We start from the raw sequence: 10,151 nt of genomic DNA on the forward strand, positions 1-10,151 counted from the left end.
CTATCCTCCTTAGTCAGTGTGATCCCTCGAACTCTGTCATAGACCCCCCCACACTCGTGGCATCTTCATTATCTTCATTGCCATGCTCTGGCTTGCCGGATTCAGCAAACGACCAATGAGGCTGAGTTTGTTTTCCACCACCGCACTGAACGCGCTTTCCTCCGACAGAATCATCGGGCTCTCATCTGCAATAACAAAGATGATAATTATAAAGAGTCCTGAGCTAAAAACCATTTTTGATTTATTTTTATTATTATGATGTAAAATTTGGAAGAAAAAGAAACTTATTGTGCTGACCTGTAATTAAAAATTAATGAGTGATTCTAATAGTAATTACCATAAGACCGTAGCTCTCTATACAATTCCATAGCATCATAAACATGTAATGTATATTTTTAAGACCATGCAGCTCTTGAGTCTCTGGCTGTCAAGATTTATCATTACAATTGCAACTTCAAACCAGCCAGAACCCTCAGCGAATCAAATAGATTCGCACAACACTAAAAGTTATATGAGTTTTGTATATGTCTCGGTGAGTTTTTGGTTATAGGTTCTCTGGGAGATCAAGCTAAGCAACAAGAAAAGAAGATGTACAAAGATGATATATAATACTAGAGGTGTAAAAACAAACTCATCTCTGTCATTTTCTTATTTATTTGATGGGCTTAGGCCGAACCTTTGAAGGCAGGAGTCATGACCAAATTATTTGATAACCTCATATTTTGTAATCAGAAACCAAACCCTGAACCATGGTTCTGCCCAAATACCCGGTCCGAAGCCAATTGTCTTCCGGATTCTAGTAAGAAGTTGCGGTTTCGCATCTTTTGTATTCATGATCATAAGCGATGATTCCCTTTTTCGTTCGCGTCTTTCAACATCAATAAATTAATGCATCACTCCATTTTCTGACTGAAATTACTGACTGCTAGATCGGAAGCATCTACTCAAGGGATCAATTTTTTATTCTTTAAATCGCAGGATAAATTTAGGATTCGAGTTTGACGACATAAAATATAAACAATTTGTCAATGGTAAAATATAATAGTGAAATATAAAAGAATGGTTAAAAATAATAAGAAGAAATGGTCATACAAAAAAACATGCATGTGTATTAATTTTGAGTACAATCTATTGATTATTGTCCATTTTTGTATAATTCTAGACTATATATATTATTAGTAATTAAGACTGCTAGCAGTCAAGTTGGACAGCTTGAGAAAAAAATAAAAGAAGAACTTAAGTGTATGCAAATTTCATATTTTTAATTTAGAATAATTTTATTAAATCTCAGGTACTTTAACAATTACATTTGCAATGTCAAACTCCACAAGAGTTTCCTCCCGGGCCACCATAATTGAAAAAGTAACCGAGTAGAGTACGATGGAATGGTTTTACCGTACCAATTCTTAGCCCATAACAATTTGGACTATCTAGCAACTTCTCCATATGAAAAGAACTGATTTTACGCTGCTCATAGTTGGAATTTAAGGCTTCAATGTTTGTAAACATTGCTGATGCTCTTCGGTCCCCGGTTGGAAATTTACCAGTACCCATCGGAGGGCTTGAACCTGAAGGAGAAGCCTGAACCACACCTCCAACTCCAACGACATTTGCACCATTATTTATAAGGTTGAATAACTCTTTTGGCCAATAACCAATATCTACATTAGGTTTTGACAAAAATGTTAACCACCAGTTTTCTGTTTGTTTATCCTGTTTACATATCAAAAAAGACAAAACAAATTTATGCATTAATAAAAAAGGGCATTAAATTAAATTGATAATCATCTTACTGTAAAAGCAAAGTATTTATTGCATACTACACATGTTATACTATTATAATCAAATACATCAGTCACTAAGTTTCTGTTAAAAAACTTAGTGACTAATGTATAAGTCACTAAGTTTATGTTAAAAAACTTAGTGACTAATGTATAAAACTTGCATAAAAATTTGGAAAAGAAAAAAAACAACTAATGAAAATTAAAAAAGCCTTCAAACATTTTAGTAAGAAAATGGGAAATTGTATATTAAATTAGGAAAATACTTGATGGATGGAACAACACAACCAGACAGGGACTCCTGGCTTAAGGTCAAAGGGTTCGACTAAGGGAACCTCATGCGAAACTTGAACAAACCTTGGACAAGCGGTATTGTAACATCCTTTCCCATCTTTACCCTATAAAATCCATATTGACGATTAATATGTTAAGGATTTCAACATAGACATTGTGTACACAATTAACGGAATTCATACATGCCAAAATCCGTATGTCCAAACACGTCCATCACCGAATATACTTGGATTTATCTGTCAAAAAGTACTTGCACAGTTTAGTATATAACCCAATATTAATGAATTGGTAAAAAGATAAAAAAAAAACCAATTAAATATAAAAAACGTACCATAAAACCTGCTGAGATAAAATTGACCTCTTTTATCTGATCCACTGCCTATATATATTTCACTCTATGAGGCTTCATCTGTGCTGACGTTTAACGCATAACCATTAAACCAAGCTTCTATACCACGAAATGGACCATTATTTGACCGTACTCCAGCAATCTACCAAGTATCAGTTAAAAAGACATACAAATGTGTGTATATATATATATATATATATATTTTTGGTAGAACAAAGGGAGTGACCTCCCTTGAATTATTAATAAAAAGTAAAATTAAATACAAACAGTCCGTGGTATAGCATACCCACTAAGATCTTGCGAGAACAAATCCACCACACAAGTCGGACTAGTCTCAAACAACTGAAAACCTAAATGTAAAGAAAAAGCATAGGCTCCTAACCCATCGGCAAAACGGTTAGCTTCTCTATGCACATGCGTAACTCGGACCACTCAGTCCCTTGATATGAAGTCATGGCATAACCGTACCAGGAAAGACAAAGGATGAGATGAACTAATCCCTGTCTGAAGAAAACCGACCACTATCTCACTATCCACCTCTAGTTCCAACCTCTCGACTCGTTTCTCCCAAGCAATACACAACCCATAGTAAGCACCCCACAATTCCGCCATCGGGGCTGAGCAAACACCAATATTGAGAGAAAAACCCGCCTGCCACTCCCTGATTTCATTCCTCAAAACACCACCTGCAGTTGCTAACCCCGGATTCCCTTGTGAAGCTCAATCAGTATTCATCTTCCACCATCCCCTCAGCGGACGAGACCAACTTATTAACCGCTCCTCCCTTGCAGGTCCAGAACGTATCCCCTTTGTAGCTTGATGAGCAAGTCCAACCTCCTTCGCCAGATCTTTAAGAAACTTTACCCTATCCCTGCATTTGCCCTGTACTCCAAACACATTACCACATCGCCACTTCCAACCCCACCAAGCCGCGACACTAAACAAGGTAGACCACACCAAATCCCCTGAACTTGACACCACATGGAGGTTTGTAAACAGCCACTCAAGTAAGGACGCAGAAAAAAACCAAGGCTGTTTTCGAGCCATTGCTGGACAGTCACGCAAAATGTGCATTATAGTTTCCTCTCCTCCTTTACAGATTTCACACAACGAGGAACCACATAAGTGGCGACGAAATTGCTCAGCGTTTGACATCAAAGCCTGATGTCCAACCAACCACAAAAACACTTTCACACCCTCTGGTGCCGATACACCCCAAACTCGAGCCCAAAACTTGTCAAGCTGCGGTCCCTCACCCTATTTACGAGAAAGCAGAGTATACGCCGATTTAACTATGAACTGACCATTCACAACTTCTGCCCATGACAGTTTATCCCTGGCCCCAGTGAAGTTATCCAATACCATAGCCCCGAGTCGTAACTTGATATCCTCATATACCCATGGTGTTATTCTGTGCAATAATCAACTCCTCCCATCCTCCCATAAATCACTTGCGACCTCATCCAATCGGCTTTCAGGGATCCCATTCTGTATAATCTCAATAATAAGTTTCTCAAGCAACCACTTGTTCTTCCAGAAACGAATCTGTCTGCCATCACCCACAACCCAACCGTGTCCTGGTACAATCACCTCTCTTATCCCAACCGCCACACTTCTCCAAGTAGAAGACCAGTTCCCCTTTGGCTTTACCAATCCACCACCCGAAGATCCCATACACGGTATTTGCGGTGAAGGACACGAGCCCATAGGCTCTCCTGATCACCCAGTAACCTCCAACCCACCTTGGCAAGAAGCGCCTTATTCATATCCTGAAGTCTTTTAATACCAATCCCTCCTTCATGCTTTGGTGTACACACTCGGTCCCAAGATATAAGATGCTGCTTCCTCTTCTCTAGAGTGCTCCCCCAAAGAAAAGAACGTGACACCTTCTCTAACTCGTCTAACAGCGCTTTAGGTAAAGAAATAACACTCATGGTGTGAATCGGAATGGCTCCAAGCACAGCTCTCGTGAGAGTGAGTCGACCTGCAAAACTCAAGCAATGTTCTTTCCACCCTGCTAGCTTCGAAGATACCCGTTCCAAGACCTCCCCAAACATGGACTTATTCAACCTCTTCTGTAGGACTGGCACCCCAAGATACTTCCCCAAATCTGTCGTTGATTTAATACCACTTTCCACTGATATCAACCTCTGCATATTCCTGGAAACATTCTGGGAGAAGTAAATCTTTGACTTCTCAAGACTCACCTTTTGCCCTGAAGCAGTGCAAAAGTCTTCAAGAATCCTTCTAATGACTCTGATCTGTGCAACAGAGGCCTCAGCGAAGAGAATCAGATCATCCGCAAAGCAGATATGCGAGAGAAGAGGTCCTCCCTGAGATAGCCAGATCGGCTTCCATTGCTTCCTTGTTGTAGCTTTATCAATCATTTTACATAGGCGCTCCAGACGCAGAACAAATAAATACGGGGACAAGGGATCCCCTTGGTGAAGTCCCCTAGATGGCTTAAAAGATTTTGTTGTTTCTCCATTCCACAATATGTTCATTTACGGGTTCGTAACACACTGCATAATCCACTTGATCCATAAATTAGAGAAACCCACTGCGAGTAGTGTATCCTCCAAAAAGTCCCAGAGTATGCGGTCATAAGCTTTCTCCAAGTCCAATTTTAACAACATCCAGCCCTTTCGACCCTTCTTCCTCCTCATCGAATGAACTGCTTCTTGGACGACTACAATATTATCAATGATGAGTCGTCCTGGTATAAAACTTGATTGGGAGGGACCAATCAATTTGGAGATCACCAGCTTCAACCGTGTAACCATTACCTTTGTTATAATCTTAAAAATAACATTGCATAGGCTGATGGGCCGGAATTGTGTTATCCTCTCCGGCTTCGCCACTTTAGGGATCAAGCAAAACAAAGCATCATTCAGACCCAATGGGAGCTCCCCCGTTTCAAAAAACTGTAACACAAACTTAACCACCGACTCTCCAACAACATCCCAGCACTTCTAATAAAAAATAGGTTGATAGCCATCTGGTCCTGGTGCTTTATAATCACTCATACTTCTGATAGCAGCCTTGACCTCAGTAGCGAGCATAGGTTTACTCAAACTAACCTTCTCCTCCCATGTAAACGCTTGGAACCCCACCTGTGGTAGAGCCGGAACCAGCATGTCAACATCAACCATTGAATACAAGCGCTTATAATAGGTCACTGCCATAGTCTCCAACTCGTGTGGATCAGTGAGCCAAACTCCATCATCATTCTTCAAGGCTTCAACCTTGTTCCGGCGTCTCCGAATAACAGTGGATGTATGAAAAAAGCTAGTATTGCGATCACCCAAACTAAACCATTTTTCTCTAGACTTTTGGAACCAGATGACTTCCTCTTGCTCCAACACCAAGTCAAGCTCCTGGAGTAAAACCTCCTCCTTACAAAACAACTCATCCGTTTGTGTAATATCCAAAATATCTTGTATTTCCTGGATCTCCCTCAATAACTTCTCTTTTCTCTGAGCAACATCTCCAAATACTTCTCAATTCCATTTTTTCAGAACCAAATTTAGTGCCGAAAAAGCTTTTGTTGTTGTGATATCCCTACGCCACGACATCTCCAACAATTCCTTAAAGCTTTCATGAGTTAACCAAGCGGCTTCAAAACGAAAATGTCGTCGTCTCGGATCCCTCTCCACTTTGGGGTTCAACTGCACATAGAGGGGGGCATGATCTGAGGCCATAAACGGTAGATGAGAGACAACCGCATCTTGCCACTTAAGCCGTGCTTGAGGACTGCATAACACCCTGTCCAACCGTTTAGCAATAAAATTTTGTGTCACCTTCCCTCGTCTCCATGTGAACCTGTTCCCTCTAAACCCCATATCAATAAAGGATTCAGAGTTAATCCAGTCCCCAAACAGAAGTGAATCCGTGGAGAGTTGCCCATTTCCACCCGATCTTTCATCCAACCGAACTATAGTGTTGAAATCCCCTCCCACTATAATCGGTCCATCAACACCGCAGAGCGTACCGCTAAGCTGATTCCATAAACCAGTCCGTCTACTCGTTGTAGGCGCTGCATAAACCGCGATCACATTCAAAACATCATCACCATTCACTACACGAGCATGAATAAACTGAGTAGTCAAAGCAACAATATCCACAACCCCAATCTCACTTCTCCACAACAACCACAACCAACAACTCTGACCAGTTGCGTCCACCTTAAACGAGTGATCAAAACCTAAACCACGACAAATGCGACTCGCATTATCCCCACCAGCATGGGTTTCAAACACAGCTAACAGATCCGTATTGAATTTCTTCAACATATATCGAATTGAGCGGCGAAAATTGGGTTTATTAGAACCATCGGGGGAACCTGATAAACCGTCGGATCTACCGTCCTTCCATTACTCGAGCTATGGCTCCTCTCCTCAACCTGCATCTACTCAGTCCCCGACAAGGAAAGAATCGAACAGCCAACATCATCCTTCTCTCCTCTTTCCGATTCCTTTCCTGGTACACTACCACCAGACGAGAAAACCCCTCCGACGTGACCAGTATCCTCCGACTCCACCCATAAACGTTTGCCATTCGATGGTAACGACACCTCGCCATTTCTGGGGCCAAAAATCAACCCTTTCCCAGGCCTATTGGATCTATTCTGAATTGTTTTAGGCCCATTCCCTCCCACAGTAGCTTTTTGGGATTTTTTATCAGAGGGCCCAACTCGACTCGACCCCTTATTTTTACCAGTCGCCACACCCACACGTGCGCCCCTCCCGTGTTGATCACGTTTTCCCAACGGTAATTGAGAAGTCAATATCACAGTTTCCTTATTTGCCTCCAATTGAATCATCCCACATGGAGAATCAGAAGAGATATTCGTATCTTCCAACCCTCCGAATTTATTGGAAACAAGAATATTCACCGTATCCTGTGGGGAGATTTCCCGAAGATTGCGCCCGATTCCCCCCGAACTACCTGCCGCAAAAACCACCGTCTGTTGTGGTGGTCCTGTTCGCCGGCCACCCCTCCTAACCTCAGTAAACCCATCCTCGGTCTGGTTTTCCGATCGCGTTGTAGTGACCTCATGACATGGGGACGGAGCTGTCACCTCCCTCTCATTCATCCGCCGGGGACAAGAATGCACCAAATGCCCATATATACCGCAGCCAGAGCATATGTTACTTAACCCCTCGTAAGACACAAAAAATCTCTCACCATTCACCTGCACTGTACCCTTCAATGGTCATCGGAGATCAACCTCCACACAAACCCGTGCAAACCTAGCTCGATCGAAATTGAGAGTGGTGGAATCCACACGAATAGGTTTCCCTAATCCCCTAGCAATCCCCATCAAGATCCGATCATGATAAAAGGTCACAGGAAGATTAGCCAGCCGAATCCAAACAGGCGTTGTCGTGATATCATCCCTCGATGGATCGAAATCCGGTGACCAAGCTTGTACCAACAAGTAGCTACCAAACACTTTCCATGGACCTCCGGTGAGTGCCGCCAAGTACTCCTCCTCTCGCTCGAACCGGACCATGAAAAACTGTTTCGGGAGATCAAACACATGCATTGCCCCGTTTGGTTTCCACATTTCACGCAATTTTTTGTTCAACACCGAAATCGAAATATGCTTCCGAGCACTTTGACTATCATACATTGTTTCCACAAACCCTGCATCACCTCTTGTACCTCCTTTTCAATAGTTATAACTGGTTCTCCATCTTCCCCATCCGGAAACGCCAGTTTAACTCTCGCATCCACAAACGCCCCATCAAGCACTGCCTCCGGCATCAACTGACCCCCTCCAAAACTGTCTTTCATTTTGTGCACCCACAATCCTCCAGAGTCCGGCGGATCCCCCAACGGAAGATCCTTCTCCCCAAGGTCAACCATAGTCGTATCCTGTGCCACCGTCTCGGAAATCGCCATCACTTAAAGAAATCAGTTGCTTATAATGTGTGTATATATTTTTATTTAAAGTAAATATACTTTTTAAAAATTATTAGATTGATTAATTAGGAGAGGGGATAAATGCTTACATGTGCTTCAGGGCGATTGTGTGAGAGGAGATGAAAATATTGTGGGTTTGTTATGTAATCTTTTGAATTTCTTCTTAATATAGGAACGGTTCCGTCTGGACATCTAATTTTCTTCTTATATATTTTGTCGTTGTCAGTTAGATTCTTAAATTCAGATCTCGAAATTGATGGTTTCATCTTCAAAAAAAAAACGAATATTGCATACAGTGAAATTTAAATTCACATTTTATGAAAGTAATTATGTACATAGGAAAAAAATTTCTCAAACATCTACACACCTGGATTGTGTGGTTTTTGAGTAATGGATGATCAAGCCCTGGTTGATTGTAAATATCAATGCAATCGTACGTTACATTTCCACTTATCTGCCAATGCCCCAGAAAAAAGTTAAGATTTCTATGACAAAATATAAACAAGACAACAGATGTTACGTTATAAAAACAGAAAACTAGACGATGACGAACTTAATCCATGACGTGTTTCACAAGTTTCTTATTTTAAAGCTAACCTTAAAAGACTTGAGAGGCAACATACTGTGACCGGAACGAACTAGGGCTGCTGAGAACAAAAGAAGTAAAAGATTCATAATAAGAGCCATTATAATTTCTGTAGACATTTTACTACTTTTCTTTTCTCGAGATTGAGAAGACTGTTATTTATATACATATTACGTTGTCTAGAAGAGAAAAGCAATATAATTACAGTTTATTTAAAACAAGCAATATAATCACTATGTTTGACTACTTTAAGAAAGAATTTTTAAGGTAATGTATTTATTATATATTCTAACTACAACGATTATGGAAAAACATTATATGCAAAAATTATGGGTTTATAGTAAATATATAAAAACTGGGAGGAATACCGTATCATTATGGTTTAATATATTTTGAAAATTTGACCAGAAAAAAAAAAAGAAGAAAATAAACAAAGAGCGGAATATTTATTAAGCTTATTAGATTGTAAATTCAATAAAGAAATTATTTGTCGTTATTGTGTTGACAAAAAAGAAGAGTTGGGAAAAGTTGTTTTTGGGAGTTATTGGTTTAAGATTTGAATAGAGTTTTAAATACTTTAAATGTTATTTAGGGGGGTGTATTCAATTTGACATTTTAAGTGATTTATGTGAAATTTACAAATCTTATGTTATTCAATTATGGATTTTAAAAAGTATATTAAAATTCACTGTTATTGAACTGATGATTTAAAAATCTACTTTAAAATTCACTGTTATTGAACTGATGATTTAAAACCTACTTTAAAATCTACTGTTATTCAAAACAATTTTGTGGATTTGGATTTTAATGATTTTTAGGATTCTGGAGGATTTGAGAGGATTTGTTTAGTTAAAAATACAGAAATCCAAATCTCATGGTTTTAGGTGGGATTTGAAAGAATTTTACAGAAAATCATATCAACTTCCCTAAAATCTATCAAAATTCTAAATTTCCTAAATCCCATCAAATTCTCCAAAATCATGGTTTGAATACACCCCCTTAGAATCTGTTGTTATTAAATCAAGATTTTGTTAAACTCTGATAAAGTTTAGTGTTAGTTTGTGACTTAACGTTGCTCAAGCTAAGAGGGCTAGCTCGCATCAGATGTAACGTTGGGAGTGGAGCGAAAAGCGAAAGCTTGGTTCTGGTTTGTTAATTAGACACCAATGGGTCCCCTTATAATCAGCATGGGAGAAGATGGTCGGAGATGTTT

The 10,151-nt window shown here is 40.0% G+C and overlaps 2 pseudogenes across 1 annotated transcript; both read right to left on the bottom strand.

Annotated features, from left to right (window-relative positions):
• Positions 1-1,317: 1,317 nt before the first annotated feature.
• LOC147921366 (protein neprosin-like) lies at positions 1,318-9,057 on the bottom strand (annotated as a pseudogene). The gene is made up of 7 exons (XR_015589498.1): positions 8,950-9,057; positions 8,720-8,806; positions 8,442-8,618; positions 2,407-2,566; positions 2,258-2,311; positions 2,048-2,179; positions 1,318-1,713 (listed from the first exon to the last, which is right to left on the bottom strand). The product of XR_015589498.1 is annotated as a protein neprosin-like (transcript).
• LOC147921367 (uncharacterized) lies at positions 5,381-8,295 on the bottom strand (annotated as a pseudogene).
• Positions 9,058-10,151: the final 1,094 nt, after the last annotated feature.

This window comes from Camelina sativa, chromosome 18 (assembly GCF_030686135.1).
Source record: "Camelina sativa cultivar CO46 ecotype springtype chromosome 18, ASM3068613v1".
NCBI lineage: Eukaryota > Viridiplantae > Streptophyta > Magnoliopsida > Brassicales > Brassicaceae > Camelina > Camelina sativa.